Genomic DNA, 8048 nt, shown 5'->3' with positions numbered 1-8048 from the left:
CAGTCCCGACCCGTATGCCCTGCACTGCAGCTCACGCAAAAGCAAAGCAGGTTCTCTCTCACGCACGCACGCACACCTTTGACAGTAGTTGTATCAGTAGTGGTATCTTACCTGGAGGAGTTAAGTAGTGGAGTAGTGAGCCGGCATGCAGGCAGGTATAATTGTGTGTAGGTAGGGTACATGGAGGTGAGGACAGGGCACGTGCCGATACGGACGGCGCGACGGCGACGGGAGGGTGCGCGCGGGCCGGGCCGGCGACAGAGGGTAGGAGGTGTGGGTGCATGGTGGCATGCGCGCGGCAACATGGGCGAGGGTGGGCGGCCGTGCGGGGAAGCGGCGCACGGGGAAGGGGACAGGAAACGGAAGGGAAAAGGGAAGGGATCGCGTGATACGGTGGGGGTCGGGGACGATGCCACCCGTGCGCGCGCGGGGGCAGCAGACAGCGGTGCGCAAGAAAAGAAGGATCCGCCGTCCGTCCGGGTTCCGGACCACCGCGCCGGAGCGGCCAGCTCCTCTTGGCCGCTTGCCACGGAGCATCGGACGTGATGGATCCATCTCGGTCCTCCCTGCATGCCTGGCCGGCCGGCCGTGTCTCTCCTCTCTGGTCCTGCATGTGCATGCCTCTACTGTCCGGCCGTGTCTCTTCTCTCCTCGTGTCGTGTCGTGCATGTGCGGTGTGGGCATGGCCGGCCGTGTTTTTCCTCTCGTCGCGTCGTGCATCAGTGCATGTGTGGGCATGGGCGGCCGCTCCGAAAGGTTAGTGGCCGTCGCGCTCTTCTCTCGGGACTTGTGGGAGGTAAAAAATCGGCTGCATGCGGCCGCTGTTGACGTCTACTCCTGCATGCATTGCATGCGCTCTTGTGTGCCTGCGTGTGTGGTTACGGTTCGAGGAATCTTAACTTAGAGCGTCTTCAACGGCTGCGCGAAACGACACGCGCGATAAACGCAGCCTTTAGCGCGGGGGACGTTTTGCCGCGTTCCAGCGGCGGCGGAAAAACCACGCGCGCGGCGCGCGCGTGTAAAGGCGCTAGCTCGCGCGCCATCTTTTGCGCGCCGCTTCCGGCGCGCGTCACGCGCCTTTTCACGTCTCCTCTTTTCCTCTTCCTCTTCCTCTGCCACGCGTCGCTCCAGCGTCCCGCCACCGACGCGCCTCCGCCGCCCCGGCGCCCTGCCACCAACGCGCCGCCATGCCGCCGCGCCATCGAGGAGCGTCCGGCTACCGCGGCGTCTGCCTGCGCCCCAACGGCGGCTACTACGCGGAGATACGTTCCGGCGATCTCCGACTCGGCCTCGGCACGTACAGGACGGCGCGCGAGGCCGGCCGCGCGTACAACGCGGCGGCATAGCGCCTAGGCCGGCCGCGTGGCCAGATGAACTTCCAGGATGTGTACACGCTCCAGCAAGCGCTCGACCGTGCCCCGCCGCCGTGTCTGAACACGGCACAAGACCGTGTGGAGCACGCCGAGCGGCAGCGCCGCCTCCTCGTCGCCCAGGAGGACGAGCGGGTCATGGCGGAGTGGCGGCGCCGCCACCCGGAGGACGTCGCCTACGAGCAGTCCTACTGGGCAAGGCGTCGCGAGGAGGACACGCGAAGGCGCCGCGAGACGCGGTTGGACAGGCGTCGGCGCAAGGCATTGGCGAACGCGCAGTCCGATCTCGTTGAAGCAGGTGGGTAGTCGTTCTTCATGCCGGATAATGATCGGTGGTTGGACATCTGGCTGGATACCTCGGACGACATCGCCGAGGAGGATGACAATAGTGATGATAGCGACTTAGACTAATTTTTTTATGCAATCTATCTCGTGTTTTATCGTTTGTCGTTTTTAATTATTATGTAATCTATGTTTTCAATGTAAAATATCTTTGTATCATTAAAATCTATGCAATCTATCTATTTTCCAATAGCCTAGAATAAATGTGCGCGCTGCTTTTTTACGCGTTGCTGAAGCGGTGCGTGCGTTCTGTATTTTAGCGCGCCTGCTGGAGCGGGCGCAGCGCGCCGCGCCAAATCAGCCGATGCGCACGCCGCATATGTGTTTTTTATGCGCGACGCGGCCCGCGCCTGCTGGAGATGCTCTTAAGACGAGATGGAGTGTGTGGTCTACAGACGCAGCACGTCTTACCGTCTGTTTTGCTGTTACGTGCAACACCCCGTGTGAACTGCGTAATCAGTTTCATTCCCGTGGGAATAATCTCGTTTATTTTTTTTAGAAAGGATCAGATCTATTATATGTTGGATTATGGATGGGCTTAAACCCATATAAGATACTAAATCCTGATTAATCTTGAGGCTCATGTATGAGATGGTAGGTGGTGGAAAATTGAGTCCCACCTTACTAGTTTAGGAGAGTTGAAACCCCTTTAGAAGGGCTGCTCTATCACTTGCCATTGGGAGCTTGAGAAGAGGAGTGGTACACATGCGCTTCTCCTTTGCCGCCCGCCTCGGCACGACGCGCGCGTGCCGCGGGTTGCGGGGATGAGCCGAGCTGGGGAGCGTGTCGACGTGACTGCTTCCGATCCGTCCCTAACTCTATTCGGCTCTGCTTCCACTACTTTCCCTGCATATGTGCTAGTATGCTTAATATAGCTATGAGATGCATATCTTTTATGCCATGCTTACTGCTTACTTGTGGATTAGTCTAATCGAAAAAGTGTTAATATTTCCGATATTATAAAAATTAATTAAAAATACAAAGTATCATAAATATAATGAAAAATTACATCGAGATATCAAGACAAACGGCACGACGAAAAGTGCCTGTGGAGGCCGAGCTCAGTTGAGCTCTCTTTTTTTCAATGTAAATACCTTTTCCACATCTCATAAAACCTGTCTTACCGTCTGTGTTGTTGTTACGCGCAACACCCCGTGTGAAGGGCGTAATCAGTTGCAAACAGTGGCTGTAGAGGAGTTGTGACCGATGTGCAGTGTAGCGTGACACGACTGTCTGTCTGCTCGAGGAGTAAAGGCGACGAAAGCTCTACGATCATCTATACCAGCAGCAAGGAATGCCGCATTTTCTCCGTGCGTGCACGCCTCGTATCTTGGTATGCTACCTGCTCTTGTCCCGCAATCAACATCTAGTATGATATACGATACGCTTGACGGGAATGCCGAGTTACCGTCGTGTCCATCGCTACGGGCTTTAAAACAAATACCGTGACACGCACTGACCCTCGGATTTGGATAGGGGCTACCGAAAGATGCTTTGCGTTTCATTCCCCTGGGAATAATCTAGTTTATTTTTTCGGAAGGGATCGAATCTATTATAAAAAGTTAATCAAAAATACAAAGTATTTTAAATATAATAAAAAATTACATCGAGATTTCAAGACAAACGACACCATGAAAAGCGCCTGTGGAGGCTGACCTCAACGGTGCTCTCTTTTTTCCAAGTGTAAATACCTTTTTCACTTCTCGTAAAATCTGAAAAAGGGTTTTCATGTACACATGTATAAAGTTCATGAACATATATATTCATATGTGATGTACACAAAAAAGGCAAATACATATATTGAAACAGGCTTCTTCTTTGTTGTATTACGGTCTGATATTTGTTTTTTTTGTAGCTTGCAAATAATCAGATTAGTTGATGAAATTTTATACATACTTAAAAAATATCCATGTGTATTTGTAGAAAAAATTGATATTTTTAGAAACTTTTAAATATATTTTGATTTATTTTTTGCAAAACAAACTACACGGAGCTTGGCTTTTGCAACGCCACACTCAACTGAACGACCACTACTGCCGTTAGAGTGAGCCGTCGACACGCAACAAACATGACACCGGAGATGGCTTGACCTAATTGTCGATGACAACTGGAAAGTCTTCGTGTGCGTACCCCTAAGAACCAACACCCTGGGGCCGCAGTCGCGTTGTTGGACCCTTGTATAGATCTGAAGCACATGACACCAAATCTTGCCACGTGACGAGAAAGCCTAACCTCAATGCTTTAAGGAGATGACAGGGACCTCCGTCGACTACGTCCAAACGGATGAACCTGAGGACGGTCGAAGCTCAAAATACAAACTTGAAAAAGAAGCGTCGACATCCGCCCGACTATCGTATCCATGAGAACAAAGAAAAAAAACCTAACCTACTAACCAGAGTGGAGACACTGATATTCTCCTTCCATCATCGGCCGACTGAACGGCATGTTAAGGGAAGGCGAATCGACAGGCTCGCGAGTGAAATTTGGAGGAAAAAGTTTGTCCTCTCGCCGCTTGCCAGTTGCCACGGAGCATCGAACCATGCATGTCTGCCTGCCTGGCCGGCCGTGTTTTTCCTCTCGTCGCGTCGTGCATCAGTGCATGTGTGGGCATGGGCGGCCGCTCCGAAAGAATCGGCTGCATGCGGCCGCTGTTGACGTTTACGTACATGCATTGCCTGCGCGCATGCTCCTCTCTCCTCCTCTCCTTTGTGTGCGCGTATGTGGTGGCCACGGCTCCTACGATGGACGAAGGTGGCTGGATTTCGCGAGCAAGATGCATGGTCTGCTTCCACGCCGTACGTGGCGTACAACCAGGGGCGTCGGAGTACGTGTGGCGTACAAACATGGTGCACGTCGTAACGTCTCTGTTGCTACGTACACCCCGTGTATCTCTCATGATCGTGTGAGCCGTGTAATCAGTTGCAATGGCAGTAGTCGTAGAGGAGTTATCATGATCGATTGTGCAGTGTAGGCGACACGACCGTCTGCTGTGCTCGGGGAATAAAGGCAGCGAAAGCTCTACGATCAACTAGCGTGGAAGGAGCACCACATTTTCCTCTTCTGTGCACGTCTTGTACCTCGGTATGCTATGCTGTTCTTGTGCCGCAATCAATCAAATATGCAAACGCTTCTCGACGGGAATGTGGAGTTATCGAATCGCTGCCGGCTTAAAAAAAAACCTGACGGTGACGCTTGGATTTCGATGGGCCTACAGAAAAAATATGCTTGCAAATCCGTGGCCCCTCCCCCCTTAATACGACCCCTAATACAATGATCTAAAACTAAAGATGCTTGCCGAATATTTTTCATATATGTGTGTAGTGTACAATTATAATCAATTGAAACGAAGGGACCGTTCCGATCTCTGAATGCGCGAACATTTCTGGTTGCGTGCACACGTACTATTATTTCCGTTTTATTAGCTCAACCTGTCAACCAACATATATGGCGTGGGACAAAATAAGGTCTGAACTGAACCGTTCACGCAAAATAATTTTGTACTTGATATGCCAAACGAATCAAATGAAATAAATAAAATTAGTCAGTACTCCCTGTACTGGTGGTTAACGCTAAACCATGAGCTAGTGGTAGTGCTCTCACTCTCACCTAGACCTAGCCCGTGCACGATGGATGGCGGGTGAGCTTCCCTTGTTGCCGAGCGTTGGATTTATTCCGTTTCTGGTCCTCTCCCCCTGTCGCCTCTCCGCATCGACGATTGCTCTCCCTCCTGATTAATCATGCGATTTGTCCATAAAAAACAGTACATCATCGACCGCAACGGGTCGAGGGGATGAGGCTAGATTATTGAGACACGGTGCGTGCTGCCGTGCCGTATTCCGTTTGGGTTCGTGCACGACGTCGGGGTTGGTGGTGTGCAAGGTGTCGATATGTGTGCAGTAACCGGACCAATCGTCGGACGACTGTCATCGGTTGATTAGCTTTGGAAATGAGGTTAGCTTTGTCCAAGATCGTTCGCTCTAGCTTTCTCCTCCGTCCCCGTCCGCCGGTCCGAGTCACTCCGTTTTGCAGGACCCTTGAGGCTCACGGTTTTGAGCAGGGTAACCATCACATGCATCATCATTTTGACGAAGATCCTGACGGTGCGTTGTGGTTTCGTTCACACAGATTCACAGCTTTTACCGACGATCGCCGGAGGGGGTTGGTATGCAAAGCGGCATGACTCGACAAGTCCATATTGCTGGCCCGTGTGTAGCACGTATCATCCGCTGATTCTACATGCGAAATTAGCCATCGGGCGCCAATCATACACGCACGCACATCGTATTGATGCCTGGCTCGAGATAGGGCTTTTGTATTGCATTATTTAGATGGAGGAAAAAGGTAGTATACGGCCGGAGGGAGAAAGGCAGGACAAAGATATCAATTGAAAAAGAGGGAATGGGAATCGAAGGTGAAGTAGAAGTACGTTGGGTTGGATTTGATTTGTGGAGCGTGCACAGAAAGGGAGAGCGCGGCGGCCAAGCGTTGAACGGAATTATGGAGGGATGAGGCCATCAGCGATGGATGGGACAGAGGGAGGGTGAGTGGGGGTGGGGGAGGATAGGAATGAACAAAACGGAAGTGGCCACCTTTGCATGATGCGGAGAGAAAGCAAAGGCGACGGAGAAAGATTGGATCGGAGCGGTCCAGTCGGGCTTATCGCCTGGTGGTGGTAGTAGTACGGGATGCATCTCACCCGGCCACACGCCACGCAACGCAACACCGGCCCCGATATATATAGAATGGTGTCAGTGTGACGATGATGTGATGGGGGTTGATCTTGTGTAGTGTCATGGCATCATGGATGTCATCTCCGGTTGGACGACGTTTTCGGCAACTCTGTTTGTTTACCCATTTAAAAAAATTATTTGTAAAAGAGTCCACGTAATTGAGATTATAGAATTGGACTGATTTTCTTTTAGCGAGGAGGGACCAACTCTATGTCATGTGACATACTCCCAACCGTTTGAAGCTTTCGAATACATAATTTAAGTTCGAAGTTTTTTCTTTTAGTTTTGGATTGTCAAATTTGTTACATACTTTCTCGCAAAAACAAAAAAAACTGTTACATACTGAACGAGATGACAGACAAACGAAAGGTGGCACTTTGTGCCGGTCGACCGGTGGGTGCACCCGATCCCGAGCCATCACCATTGTACGACCGTCCTCCGCTCTTACACCTTCTCCTTCCTCCCGACATAATTTACAAATCGAAGCATTCAGACTCGCAGAATCGAAACTGTCTCGTTCGCACTACCTTGGCCGGCTCGCAGCACGCCGAGGGCGCGTCGTAACGCTGGCAGCAGTGGGCGGCCTTCTCTTCCCCCTTCTTGTCACCGCGATGGTCATGTCCGATGCAAAGAAAAGCATCGACGAAGCCGGTCGGGGCTCCGCCATCAACTGATTCCAGCACGACAATCGCTCGTAACAGCTCCACCTTCCCACGACGCGTGATCATTGTTGCCGCCCTCGCCGGCTCGCCGCAACACCCGCGCTCGGTGCGGCCCCAACGCATTCACTTGCATCACCTACTCTTCCCTGCTTCGATGGTTGTAGCACGCCCCCCGATGGGTTGCAGCTTTTGTCGCCAATGGTTGCAGCTCTGTTTGCAGTCGGTTCCAACATGTAGTCTCCATGGTTGCATCATCTTCGACGGGCGGTTCCATCACCACTCGCAGGGTTCCAGGTCGCGTCACACTTTGTCAAAGCAATGGGTGACATCATCTCTAGGACCAGTGGAGGTCGGTTCCAGCATCACCGACATGTTGTTCCAACACGTGTCGCCCTCTGCCACAACTCGTCGATGTTTACACATCGTGTGCTTGTTGAAGGCATTGGTTTGAATAGCACGGACGCGCTCTTTGGGGTGAAAATGTAATATCCAAACTTGAATGGTTTGATACATCTATGGGGGCTCTTGCGCGTCACAAAACCCAAGATCTGACCTTGAATGGTTTGATACGGCGACAACAACGCTTGTGCGTCAGAAAACCCAAGACCTGATCTTAAATGGTTGGATTCTAGGACATGCACACTTGTGCGTCGAAAACCGTGAGATCTAATCTTAAATGGTTAGATTTGGTGACAGCGGCGCTTCACATCGGAAAACCCTATATCTAATCTTGAATGGTCAGATTCGACGACAATGGCGGCATTATGTGTCGTTTGTTGGAAATATGCCCTAGAGGCAATAATAAATTGGTTATTATTATATTTCCTTGTTCATGATAATCGTTTATTATCCATGCTAGAATTGTATTGATAGGAAACTCAGATACATGTGTGGATACATAGACAACACCATGTCCCTAGTAAGCCTCTAGTTGACTAGCTCGT

Source organism: Triticum dicoccoides, chromosome 5A (assembly GCF_002162155.2).
Source record: "Triticum dicoccoides isolate Atlit2015 ecotype Zavitan chromosome 5A, WEW_v2.0, whole genome shotgun sequence".
Taxonomy (NCBI): domain Eukaryota; kingdom Viridiplantae; phylum Streptophyta; class Magnoliopsida; order Poales; family Poaceae; genus Triticum; species Triticum dicoccoides.
Note: the sequence above shows the minus strand (reverse complement) of the source record.